Source organism: Acipenser ruthenus, chromosome 56, assembly GCF_902713425.1.
Source record: "Acipenser ruthenus chromosome 56, fAciRut3.2 maternal haplotype, whole genome shotgun sequence".
NCBI lineage: Eukaryota > Metazoa > Chordata > Actinopteri > Acipenseriformes > Acipenseridae > Acipenser > Acipenser ruthenus.
Genome location: NC_081244.1, coordinates 6,527,097 through 6,541,530, shown reverse-complemented (window position 1 = coordinate 6,541,530; position 14,434 = coordinate 6,527,097). Strand labels below are relative to the sequence as shown.

The 14,434-nt window shown below is 45.1% G+C and overlaps 1 pseudogene; it reads right to left on the bottom strand.

The window, feature by feature from the left end:
• Positions 1-2,823: 2,823 nt before the first annotated feature.
• Positions 2,824-14,434, bottom strand: part of LOC117404169 (transcription factor E3-like) — a 14,170-nt pseudogene continuing 2,559 nt past the window's right edge.

The window sequence follows — 14,434 nt, the reverse complement described above, 5'->3', positions numbered from 1 at the left end:
ACAGGTTTTTCTAACCCTTATGTGTCCCCTAGTAAAAGCACAGTAAAGTGTAATAAAGCACAGTGAAAGCATGGTCAGCACTGTTTTAAAGGGGTGGGTGATAATGCTGCTTTTGTTAACAAGTGGCAAGAGAATAAACTAAAAAAAAAAAAAAAAACTAACAGAGCAAAGGTGCCACCTGGTGGATATTGCGGATCAACACACCCAAAACGTGAACGTGTTTCTTTCAATCGATATCATGCCACTGCACTGTTACACCGTCTTCAGTCACTGCGTGCACAGTTCTTAACATCCCTATCTATGGATCTGTTTTATAAGCAGGTATGTTTTATTTTGGTTGTTTTGTTTTTTGTTTTTTTTTTGCAGGGCAACTTCTCGAACTCCATAGAGTTCACACAAACCGTTAAAAAAAAAAACAACAAAAACGTGAACTGACGGCAGGGGCATCATTTCGGAGGGGCGGGAGTGGGAGGGCAGAGGAGCGCCCCCCCTTTGAGGGGCGGGGGGACGCAAATGGCAGTTTCTGTGAGAAGTTAAAAGGCTTAAAGCGACTATCCTGATAACGTAACGTTGTGGAATGAAACATTCCCCATTTTTCCTTGCCAAAAGCTGCCATGTTTTTAAATGGTTCTGCCTAAAAGAATAACGTCATAACAACAGCCTCTCCCAAGTTATCGCGATAATCTGCATTTGTTGCAATTCCAAATTAAGCATAGCAGCTGTTGTGTACGTTGTGCTACAAAAAAAAAAAAGCGAGAGAGGCAGTTAAGCTTCACTATAATTCTGCTCGCGTGTTTACGATGTGTTTTGGGAAGCTGTCGCTAAAAGTGCTTAGCTTGTAAAATCTATCACGTCACAGCAACTAAGCAAATAGCAAAATAATACTTTAACTCATTCAGAATTATACTTGCTATTACTTATACTAATGTGTTACTAAACATCATCAAAATTAGCAAGCAGGGAGCGTCTGTTTTCTGCTTTTGGTTTAACACCTATTTGCGAACTTTTATGAGTGATCTGCTTGTAATGGCAACTGAAAAATCACTGACAAAAAAACAAAACACTTGATTTTGAGGTCCTGGTTGACATCTTTGCAAAAATGAAGCCGAGACGATATCGGCTGCTTTTTTGTTTTGTTTGTTTTTTACGTTTGTTGCATTGTTTTATTAAGCCGAGGGGACGACTGTCTACATGTTACTAGAAAAATGTAGAAAGGGATACTTTATTACGATTATTTTGTATAAAGTGACGCGCAAAAGTTTACAAATTTCAGGCAACTTTGTTGTAAGCAACTGAAGCAGCAACATTACGTCATAGAATTTACTCAGCCAATGAAAGTGATGTAAAAAAGTCATGTGACTGGCTTCTTCGCGAAATGGCGGAGAATGCGATTGCGAAGCCGGTTTGGGATTTTGTGAGGAAGACTCGACTTACCGATTTTTTTTTCAGGGTGACTGAGTTCACAAATGACGTTTTAAGTTCCCAGGTTGTGTTTTCAGTGGTCATTTTGTGTCAGATAAAGGCTTTCATGTGATACATAACTTGACGCAACTTGTAAACACTGTCAGACCGATATCAGTATTGGAGAAAGAAAAAATGAATCCTCACCAAATAGGATTCTGTTCAAAATAATAATAATAATAATAATAATAATAATAATAATAAAACTTAGAACAATAAGCACATTTCAACTTCTCTCTATTTACAATTCGTTTTATTTACAAATTTATTTACACGAATAAAACAACATTAAAGCCAAAAATAACACACAGAACAAAAACGACCAGGGTAATGGTAAATATTACAATCCTATCCATCTATCTATCTATCTATCTATCTATCTATATAGATATAACAATAAAGTTTATTTTACTATATTGAAATGCTGGTGAAAATATCTCTGTGTTGACCATCAGCATTCTAGCTACAATTTCTACATACTGTAGAAACTTCTCCTGAAATTTGAAGCAACAGATTTTCTTTAGCATTGTAGACTAGAGTCCCCCCTCAGCTTTGGAGTCTGTTACTATCTCTTCAAAAGGGACTGTGAAAAAAAAAAAAATTCATAACATGAACAGCACACGGTCGAAGAAGGATGCACGGAGGTCCAGGCGTCATGGACTTGTAGAATAAATCGATTTATGGACATTTTTAAACTGCTTAGAAATCTTTAAAACTATTTATTAATGTTCTAAAATGTTAGACACATGTTCATGGAATTTATGAACTCTCTGTGTAAAAATAAAAAAAAATTATTCAGTTCTAAACTCTACTCAGCTTTCATTCATAACCTCTTCTTGTTCTTTGTGTTAAATTTGAAGTCTTGGGTTAACTATATCTAGACCACAGGAAAGGGAGTCAAGCAGACCAGCGTTTGGGCTCCAGTGCCTTCATCAGTGTGATTGAAACTAGAAGAGACCGAGTCAAGCAGACCAGCGTTTGGGCTCCAGTGCCTTCATCAGTGTGATTGAAACTAGAAGAGACCGAGTCAAGCAGACCAGCGTTTGGGCTCCAGTGCCTTCATCAGTGTGATTGAAACTAGAAGAGACCGAGTCAAGCAGACCAGCGTTTGGGCTCCAGTGCCTTCATCAGTGTTATTGAAACTAGAAGAGACCGAGTCAAGCAGACAAACTATCTTACGATGTTTAAAGTCAACAGCCTTGACGTAATTAAAAAAAAAAAACTTTATTAAGCTTTTAGTTTTTTTAAATTATATATATATATATATATATATATATATATATATATATATATATATATATATATATATATATATATATATATATATATATATATATATATATATATATATATATATAATTAAAAATGTCCTTACAAAAAACAAACAAAATAAAATTAAAAACAAACCAAAAAAAACTGTCATTAAAAATGATCAAATGTGACAAACATCAGACTTAACAAGACTGACGTGCCTTAAGGAAGGGGGCCCAACATTGCGGCCAAAAATAACTTTCCCTTTAACTTGTATGATAGCGAACATCGCCACTTAAAGGGGATTTCAGTAACATCTCTCTTCCAATTTGGGTGTACAGTACAGCATAACATTCAATAAAAAAACTAAACATTGCGTTTTTTTTTTTTACATTTAGTTACTAAGACGTCAGCAATATACAGTTCTTTAAACTTCTCGTATCTGTGATAAAACTCAAACGAATTCCCCTCCAAAATGATCTAATTTAGATCCTGGGTAGGGAGCGTTGATCGAACCCGTGCTGCATTTCAGTTCAGTAATTTGATCCATTCTAAATCAATATGCTTCCATTTGAAAAGTTATTTTAGAAGTTTAACATGCATATTTACAACATATATATATTTATATATATTCCCAACAACCCCAGAAGAAACTATATACCCCAAAATGCCCCGTTATATATAGCTACGTAGAATTTTATTATTAAAATATAGATGTATATTCTTTATAACCCCCCCTCGCTGGCCGTGCGGTCGTCACGGATTACGATGAACGCTCGTGCGTGCGTGAAATGCTACAGCAGCAGTTTGTCGAGATGCTGTGGATTGCTTCTGCAGCGCATTAACAACAGTGATTACTGTGACAGCTGAAGCTGAAATTATTCACTGCGACTGCAATTCTCCTTTCTATCCCTGTTGTCTGCAGTCTGTACACATGTGGGAGAGTTTAAGAGCCATTCTAGTTGACTGAATGACTCAATAATAATAAAGGATGCATTAACATAACACAAGAGGACACTCCTTATCCTGTAAGGCTCCTGAATTCTGGACTGCTCTGCCTTCCTGTGGTGCTGCGCGGTGAGCCGAGGACACATTGGCTAACCTAAACCTTCCCCCCCCCCGGGCGAGGCTCGGCCAATCGTGCGCCGCCCCCTGGGAGCTCCAGTCCGCGGTCAGCAGTGGAATAGCCTGGACTCGAACCGGCGACCTCCAGGCTATAGGGAGCATCCTGCACTCCACGCGGAGCGCCTTTACTGGATGCGCCACTCGGGAGCCCCCTGGAACTGTTTTTAAAATCAGACAGAAAATGTATTTTTACAAAAGCGCTTTTCTATCGTCGTGTTTCTATTTTACAATAAAAACTGCGTTTTCTTTTAGTCCCCCCCCCCCCCTTCAATTTTATTACATTCTTTGAATTATTATTTTTTTTTTTTCAAAGTAGTTTTTATCTCATTCAAATTTTACCATTAAACCCACATTTCATATAAATATCGCTTGTTTTAATTTCCGTTTTGATCACATTTTGGATTAGTTTAATTGTTTAAATGAATTGTTCTGTTAATTAAACTGAATTCAGACCCCGTTGCGGGACAGGACAGCGGTCGGTTTGATTTTAAAAAGCAAACAAGCAGAATGATAAAGTGAGAGAGAGGACCGCAAGAGCTCATAAACGAGGGAGAACGGGAGTCAAAACATGACTTAAAATGACTATCGTGATAATTCCCTTACTCTGTGCGTTATACTGTCATGCACAGAAATAGTATTGATCAGTTATTGATAAGGTACCTGTACAGATATGTCTGGCTATTCTAGGCAGGGTAGTAATTGGAAATTGTAGTTTACAAAAAATGTAATTCATTTATATATATATAAAAAAATATTTAACACTACATATAGAAACACTAAAAGAAACTTAAACGTCATAAATTCAACAGCAAACGTTTCCACTAGAAGTCTTTCTCAGCGTCTTCAATAGAAACACTGAAAGAAACTTCATAAATTCAACGGCAAACGTTTCCACTAGAAGTCTTTCTCAGTGTCTTCAATAGAAACACTGAAAGAAACTTCATAAATTCAACGGCAAACGTTTCCACTAGAAGTCTTTCTCAGCGTCTTCAATAGAAACACTGAAAGAAACTTCATAAATTCAACGGCAAACGTTTCCACTAGAAGTCTTTCTCAGCATCTTCTAATTTTACACAGTTTCTTTTGGTATTTCTAATTCAACATCTAAATGAATGTCTATAGTTATGCATACAATTTCTACATAAAACAAATAGAAAATTCGAGTCGAGGGAATATTGAAATGATCAGGAGCCAGGAGTTTGAGCAGGGTTAGAAACTCACACTAGCCCTGCTGCTGCACCATAATTGGATCATTGATACTCCATTTGGATCAGACACTGTGTAGACCAATTGAATTCATCTCCCCTCCCACTCCCGCTGTCAAATCTAAACCGCAGTGAGCTCCTCCCACCACTAGGGGTCAGGAGTCCTCCTCCATGCTGAAGCTGCTCCTGCTGCTGGCTTTGGAGGCCCCGGGGGAGACTGATGAAAGCAGGGGGTCGGAGCCCCGCCTCAGTGGTGAGAGGACCCCCTCGTCCATGAGAATGTCATCGAGTCCCACGTCCGAGGTCAGCCCCAGGTCAAAGGTCGCGGGGTCGTCAAGGTTGTCGAAGTTCAGGGAGCCCAGGTCGAGGGCGGGGCTGACCAGGGAGGAGGGGGAGGGGCCTGCAGGGGTGCTGGGAGGGGCTGCGAAGGGGGCGGAGAGCAGGCTGGTGTTGGTGTGACGGTCCGGATGTTGGCTCCGGTCCTGTAGCAGAATCTGAGAGAGCGGGTCACCGGAGCCCAGGGACGAAGGGAGAGTGGGGAGGCCGTGAAGGCGGGCCTGCATTTCCAGTTCCTGGAGAGGGAGGGATGAAAGAAAGAGAAGAGAATATAACACACTCTCAGCTTGATCAGAGGCGCACTCTCTCACACACACACACCCACGGCACGGCTCCCGTAGACCGCTCTGGTTGGACAGTGGTTCTGTACCTGCACTCGGAGCAGCAGGCTCCTGTTCAGCAGCTCCAGTTTCCTCTGCCTCATCTCCATCTCCTTCGACCGCTGCTGCTCTTTCTGCAGCTTCCGGATGAAGTCGACGGAGGCCTTGAGGATCGTGCCTTTGTTCCAGCGCATCTCCCTGTCAGGACACTAGGTGTCAGTAGAGAGACGCACACTCGACATGTCGGAACACTAGGGGTCAGTAGAGAGACACAAGCAAGCAATTCAACTGAAGGGCTGAACTCACGGGTCACTGGACTTGGGGATCATGGTCCCCAACTCTTTGATTCTGTCGTTGATGTTAAACCTTCGGCGCCTCTCGACTGGTAGGGAGAGAGAGAGAGAGAGAGAGAGAGAGAGAGAGAGAGAGAGAGAGAGAGAGAGAGAGAGAGAGGTGTAATTATAACAGCGTGATTCACCAGCGTGACAGACAGACACACAAACAGACTGACAGACAGACGTTCAGACAGGCAGACAGACAGAGAGAGGTCGCTATATCCGTTTGCTTCACTCACTGAGATTGTGATTGTCTTTCTTCTGCCTCTCTTTCATAAACGCTTTCACCTCGACCTCCGTCACACAGAAGCCAGCGCCAGGGTTCGGGTCAGTGTCTGAGAGAAAAACACAAAGAAACAGAGAGTCTAAACTCAGGGGGAACAAACACATAGAGAGTCAAAACTCAGAGGAAACAAACACAGAGAGAGTCAAAACTCAGAGGAAACAAAGAGAGAGTCAAAACTCAGAGGAAACAAACAGAGAGTCAAAACTCAGGGGAAACAAACACAGAGAGAGTCAAAACTCAGAGGAAACAAACACAGAGAGTCAAAACTCAGGGGAAACAAACACAGAGAGAGTCAAAACTCAGAGGAAACAAACACAGAGAGTCAAAACTCAGGGGAAACAAACACAGAGAGAGTCAAAACTCAGAGGAAACAAACACAGAGAAACAGAGAGAGTCAAACACCTAATAAAAGAGGGGGATGCAGAGCTGTACAGTGGTGAAGGATAGCAGGGGTTGGCTTAGCAGTAGGGAGTGTGTGGTGGGGAGGGTTAGGGTTTAGGGTTAGGGTTTAGGGTTTAGGGTTTAGGGTTTAGGGTTTAGGGTTAGGGTTTAGGGTTTAGGGTTTAGGGTTAGGGTTGGCTGTACCGGTCGTCTCTTGTTTGATTTTGGTGAGGTCGGCTGGGCAGGAGTTGCTCACAGTGATGGTTGGGAGCGACATGCTGGGGGTGCCGTACGCATCCATCGGGTTACCAGAGACAGGGAGCTGGAGAGAGAGACACCAGAACACACTGTCACCTCCACAGAGAGACCAGAACACACTGTCACCTCCACTGAGAGACCAGAACACACTGTCACCTCCACTGAGACACCAGAACACACTGTCAACCACACTGAGAGACCAGAACACACTGTCAACCATACTGAGAGACCAGAACACACTGTCACCTCCACTGAGAGACCAGAACACACTGTCAACCATACTGAGAGACCAGAACACACAGTCAACCATACTGAGAGACCAGAACACACTGTCAACCGCACCGAGACGGAGACACACACTGTCAACCGCACCGAGACGGAGACACACACTGTCCCCAAACTAAACAGCGTCCCTAATCCAAACCCAGGTAATTCAAATGAACCTACAACAGGGCTGGGAATCAGACTCCCGCTGCACAGCAGTGTGATCCAGCAGGCTGATCAAGCTGGTAGAGGCAGACCTGTCAATATCTCCCTTATTTGCCAGGACTCCCGTTTTTTTTGGACACTTCTCCCAGACAGATTTCTCTCCCGTATTTTGTTCAAAACTCTACCGTTGAACCGCTTTCTCTGAAGGACATACGGTTACTTCAACCCCTGTCTGTACTTGGCAGGGTTTAGGACCCAGGGGAGTCCTGTGGCAGGCAAGCTCTCATACCAGACCATCTATGATGGTTGTGTGTGTATCTGTGTGTGTCTGTTCCTCTGTGCATTCAGACCCTGCAGGACCCAGCTCAGCCAAACTCTGCACGGTCTCCTCTTTCATCCAGGGGAAGGTCCAGGGCTGGGTTTGGAATTAAAAGTTTGACCCCCGGGGTGCTTTATTGAGTAACCCCATCGCTGGATCACTACAGTAGCCGTGTATCTCCAATCAGAGAAACCCACACAGAACCAAAGAAATTCTCACATAATCCCAAAGCAAAGTTGCAATAAAGGCATACTTTTTTTGTAAAGAGTGCAGGACTGATTTTAAGAATGATGATGGCGTGTGGTAAGCACGAGAGATCACAAAACACCCAAAAAAACAGCGACGCCCAGAAAACCGGCGCGTCAACAACATCTTTCGTTGCCAAAGGAAAAAAAAAACGCAGCTGAAGAAAATTACATTCACATGCTGTAGATCTGAAACAGACACACACACTGGAGTCTAAAAGTCACACATACAGTAAGGAGGGTCGATTAAAATTTCTAAACCCAAAGCAATTAGAAGGAGTCTGTCATTCTACCACAGTGGAAAAGCTCCCTCACTTTGAAATGCTCTCAGGTAAGTAGCAGTAAAACCTGGAACGGGCGACACTGCTGTGCAACAGGAGTCTGATTCCCATCCCTGCAGCTAGAACTGAAGAGCAGCTCCTGAACTCAAGAGTCAAAGCAGCGCAGACTCGACAAACATTCACAAAACAATAACTGTCATGTCAACCACTCTGCATAAAGAGGTACGGGACGGAACAAGAAAATAAATTAAAAACCTCAAAAACAATGAAGTGCTAAACTAGCTTGTCTAAGAGACCGCTCCCTGCTCCCTGCCCCCTGCTCCCTGCTCCCTGCCCCCTGCCCCCTGCTCCCTGCTCCCTGCCCCCTGCCCCCTGCGCTTCACTGAAGCAGTCCACAAGACCCTGGTTAGCCACAATAGCTTCTGGGGTGCACACACACAATGCAAAACCATTATTAATGATAATAATAATAATAATAATAATAATAATAATAATAATAATAATAATAATAATAATAATAATAATAACAATAATAATAATAATAATAACAATAACAATCTGTTTAAAATAAATAATTACCTTAAACTTTTTCTGTTCATGTCTGTCTTGCAGCAAAACCCACATTTTCATCTCTTAAAACACACCGCCCTGTTCCTCTCTCCGGGAGACAGCGGTTGCTAATCTCGCTTGGCTCAGCTCCTTTGGGAGACTGTTGAACCGTTGCTATCTCTGGCACCCACACCCCTCTCACCCCCTCCCTAGCCCCACCCCAGCCTGTGCAATTCTCCACCCTGAAGCATTCCCTGTTGCCCCAGTGCCAGAAGTGGATGTTTACTCTCATTTGTGCTTCAGCCAGTCCTCTTTGAAACAGACCTGCAAAAGTTAACATGTACCCTTCCTGAATGATCTTCAATGACAGTGCAGACAGGGGCACTGCAACGGCAATGCAGACAGACAGACAGACAGACAGACAGACAGACAGACAGGGGCACTGCAACGGCAATGCAGACAGACAGACAGACAGACAGGGGCACTGCAACGGCAATGCAGACAGACAGACAGACAGACAGACAGACAGGGGCACTGCAACGGCAATGCAGGCAGACAGACAGACAGACAGACAGACAGACAGACAGACAGGGGCACTGCAACGGCAATGCAGACAGACAGACAGACAGACAGACAGGGGCACTGCAACGGCAATGCAGACAGACAGACAGACAGACAGACGGGGCACTGCAACGGCAATGCAGACAGACAGACGGGGCACTGCAATGGCAATGCAGACAGACAGACAGACAGACAGGGGCACTGCAATGGCAATGCAGACAGACAGGCAGACAGGGGCACTGCAACGGCAATGCAGACAGACAGACAGACAGACAGACGGGGCACTGCAACGGCAATGCAGACAGACAGACGGGGCACTGCAATGGCAATGCAGACAGACAGACAGACAGACAGGGGCACTGCAACGGCAATGCAGACAGACAGACAGACAGACAGACGGGGCACTGCAATGGCAATGCAGACAGACAGACAGACAGACAGGGGCACTGCAATGGCAATGCAGACAGACAGGCAGACAGGCAGACAGACAGACAGGGACTCTGCAATGGCAATGCAATAATGGTTCTGTGTTACACTGAGGGGCAATGGTAGCACAAGTATAGGGCAGCTGCAGTGGGGTGAGGCTGGTAGAACGGGACCACAGTGTGCGAACTATACCCTAAATGTCTGCATTGCCATTGAAGATCAATCTCGGATGTGTCTTATTATTAAACTCGCAGCAAAACCACAAGTGGATCAAACTGCTGTGCAATGGGAGCCTCATTGCTGTCCCCGTAGATGTTGAACAGTGTAATCCCAAATGGAGAGAGAGCGAGGGAATGAGAGAGAGAGGGAGCGAGAGAGGGAGGGATTGAGAGACTGGGAGAGGGTTACTGCTGTCTCGACAGATTACACTCGAAGTGAAAGGATAATCCCGTCTCGCTCCTCCTCCCCTCCCTATCTCTCTCACACACATTTCCCTCCTTCTACTCTCTGCGTGTCTCTCTTGCTGTATCCACTGCTGTTGCCTCTCTACTCTCAACAGCAAATAAAAAAATAAACTCTCTTCTAGTCTTATATATATATATGTGGAGACATCTGGAAGACAAGCCAGCAATCGCATGAGCGCCCCCCACCCCATACAAAGCAAGTAAAAACAAATAAAACAAATTCAATTGTATCGTGTGTCCAGAACGTTTCCAGCTAGTTTCAGAAAGCGTTTCTCACCGTGTTCGAAAGCTGCAGCCCCGAGTCGATGAACCCCATGATGTCATCATTGAAGCTGGACTCCAGACTGATGATCTCATCGATGACGTCATCGATCTGGTGCGAGAGAGAGAGAGAGAGAGAGAGAGAGAGAGAGAGAGAGAGAGAGAGAAGGTTTGTCAAACATAACACATGAACATTCATTCGATCTAAAAATTCAGGAAAGAACAATAAGACCGCAGTGGACGCTTTTGAAAATATATCCTCTGGTGCTCCTGTTCTCTCAAAAAGGTCTCAGTTAGCCTCCGCGAGTCTCATTATGATCTCTGTGCTGTAATTGACATCACACTGAGACATGCTGCTCTGATCGGGGGGGGGGGGGGGGGGGGGGGGGGGCCGGGTGCAACATTTCACAAGAAGATTCAAAACCAGGGTCCCGCGGGGCCCCTCTTTTGCAGATAACCTCCGAGCAGGAAATCAGCTTTCAGCCACAAAGGTCAGGGAGGATAAAATATATACAATGTATTAATGTTTAACTATACTGCTTGTAGGCTGTGTTCTGGCCATGTTCAATGTTATTGGGTATATTGTGAAAAGTGCAAGAATGCATCACCTAGAATTGAGACAATTTAAAATATATATATATATATGAACATGATTTTGATCTTTTATTTAATATCGTGTAATCAAAGAAACTACTAAATGATATCGGCAAATATATATATATATATATATATATTAGCAGTACAGTAATATTTCACGTTAGATTTTCGAAACGTCAAATTTAATTTTGATCAGCTTTTATTGTGAAGTATCTGGAAAACTCCAAAGCGGTGTGTAATTCAGTATGTTAGAATGTAGGTTTCATGAGACTTTACGAAGCAGAGCGAATTCACTCTGCAGGGGGGATGATGCAAAGAGCTGTAGAATACTGTGTGTAGTTTTGGTCGCCTCACTACAAATGAAAGACATCGCTGCCCTCGAGAAGAGAACTAGGCTGATTCCAGGACTTAGGGACATGAGCGATGAGGGACAGGGTCAAATATTTACACTTCAGCCTAGGAAAAAAATAAAAGGAAGGAGGGGACTTGATCGAAGTCTTTAACATCAAAATGATGTTAAAACGTTTTCATAAAACGTTTAAATTAGACCCCCTCCCTCCCCTCTCCCCCCCTCCCCTCTCCCTCTCCCTCCCCCTCCTCCTCTCCCTCCCCCCCTCCCCTCTCCTCTCCCCCCCTCCTCTCCTCTCCCCCTCCCCTCTCCCTCTCCCCCCCTCCTCCCCCTCTCCTCCCCCTCCCCCCTCCTCCTCTCCCCCCCTCCTCCTCCTCCTCCTCCCCTCCCCCTCCTCCTCCTCCTCTCCCCTCCCCCCCCTCTCCCTCTCCTCTCCTCTCCCCTCCCCTCCCCCTCTCCTCCTCCCCTCTCCTCCCCCTCCCCTCTCCTCCCCCTCCTCCTCACCTCCCCCTCCTCCTCACCTCTTTCTCCGAATTAGATCCGAGATTGAGTAAAGCCATGGGGCTGTTTGGAGTGCTGGCGGGCGGGGCCAGCTCGGGGGCGGAGCCGGCCTGCGGCGAGGGCGACGCCCCCCAGCATCTGATTGGCTGCCTTGTTGCCCATCGTGGTGGAGAGGTACTGTTTCACTTGGTGTCTCTGAGTTTGCTGGATGTGATACTTGGTTGGATTCTCCAAGTGAGTCTGAACCTGGAGAAGAGGGGGGGGGAAGACAATTAGCGTTACGCACAGGCCACGTCACTTCCTGTACAAGGGCCACCTGCTGCTGCAATAGTTTCTCTTTTTTTTTTCTTACAATTACAATCACGCAGCTGTGCCAAGACTGAACATCCGATTCCAGTGCAATAGCAAATCGAACCCGGGTCTGGTCTCTTACCTTGAGCACCTCGACGGGGACCTGTGCGGGCGCGGCTCGGGGCCCCTGGGGGCCGCTCACGCTGATGGCGGGCGAGGGGTCGGAGGGGCGGAGCTGGGAGCTGGACGCTCGCTCCTGCTGCTCCTCTCTCCGCTCCAGCTCCTGAGCCTGCTCCTTCATCAGCTGCTGCCTCAGCAGCACCCGCGATGACATCACTGCAGGGGGCGGGGCCTGGGGGGCGGGGCCCAGGGGAGAGGAGGGGCTGAGCAGAGAAAACGAGAGAGGCAGAGAGATGAGATGGAAGTATTTCGTGTTGTAAAGAACTCAAACCCCTCTGCTGTGTATTCTAGTTTAAACCATTTTTTACTTTGAAAACATCAGATGTTTCTTCGCTGTTACTGTTGATGTATTTATCTAAGCGTCCCTATGTGTGGTTGCTGCTTATACATTCCAATTATGAGTAATTAGAGGTGTATTCGGGTATTCAAAACTTTGATTCTTGGTATATTCGAATATCTTATTATTTGAAATTCCCACCCCTACCCTCTATATAGAATGAATACTTCATGAAAAACTGACAGCAATTGAAAAAAATGTGGCTATTTGAAATACTCATGGCGTCTGGCAGAAAAGTGTAAAACCACAGGCAGGATCTACAGAAACAGAGTTAAGGGTGTTAATGTCAGCCTGGTTTTGATATTTCGAGTGAATGACTTCTAAAGTGTTCACTGGCATTCGCCAGGAGAAAGAGGAAAGAGGGGTGAGAGAGAGGGAGAGGGAGAGGGAGAGGGAGAGGAGAGGGAGAGAGGGAAGGAGAGAGAGGGAGGGGGAGAGAGAGGGGTGAGAGAGATAGAGAAGGAAAGGGAGAGGGAGGGGAGAGAGAGGGAGAGATAGAGAAGGAGGAGAGAGAGGAAGAGAGAGAGAGAGAGAGAGAGAGAGAGAGAAAGAGAGACTCCCTTGACTTGCTTGACTCCGTTCAGGCTTGTCTGTCTAGCCAGGGGAATTCCACGACAGTCTCAAGGAAAACACAGCATTGTATATTCACCCCCGGCCCCCCCGCGTATGTTTTGTACTGTGTGATTCATCGACTTGTAATTTGATTTCAGCCCAGTTCTACACTAGTAATTTTCGACAATACCAAACAGAAAGTCAATTCATTCTTTTTTCCCTTTTTTTGGGACAAATTACAGCTTCTCCACTTCATACAATGCATTTATTGTGCTTGATGTCCAACGCTGAACTGATCCTATTTCCCACGCTTTTATATTCTGCATTTAAAATGCTTTACCAGACCTCTCTGTGCTTTACAATGCTTCCCTATGCTTTACCAGACCTCTCTGTGCTTTACAATGCTTCCCTATGCTTTACCAGACCTCTCTGTGCTTTACAATGCTTCCCTATGCTTTACCAGACCTCTCTGTGCTTTACGATGCTTCCCTATGCTTTACCAGACCTCTCTGTGCTTTACAATGCTTCCCTATGCTTTACCAGACCTCTCTGTGCTTTATTAAGGGAGTTTGATAATCAGACACACCTGAGCTTGTTAGCTAGGCACACTGGGGCTGATCAAGCTGGTAGTAAAACCTGGAATGGGTGACACTGCTGTGCAATAGTAGTCTTATCACCAACCCTGATTTCACAGTGAGATTTTTGGCTCCAGCAGGACTGTAGAAATGTGCCGAGTCACTGTCTGTGTTTTAGCAGAGCAACGAATGAGAAACTTCGAGAGAGAGAGAGAGAGAGAGAGAGAGCGTGAGAGAGAGAGAGAGAGAGAGAGAGAGAGAGAGAGAGAGAGAGAGGGCGCACAGCTGTGGACAAAAGTTTTGCATCACCTAGAATTTTAGGATTGAGACATTAATTAAAAAAAAAATAATAATAAAATACTTGAACATGATTTAGATCTCTGGAGGCTGTGTGGCCCAGAGGTTAAAGAAAAGGGGTCTCGATCCCAGGAGGTTCAAATCCCGGCTCAGCCACTGACTCCCTGTGTGTGCGTGTGACCCTGAGCAAGTCACTTCACCTCCTTGTGCTCCGTCTTTCGGGTGAGACGTAGTTGTAAGTGACTCTGCAGCTGATGCATAG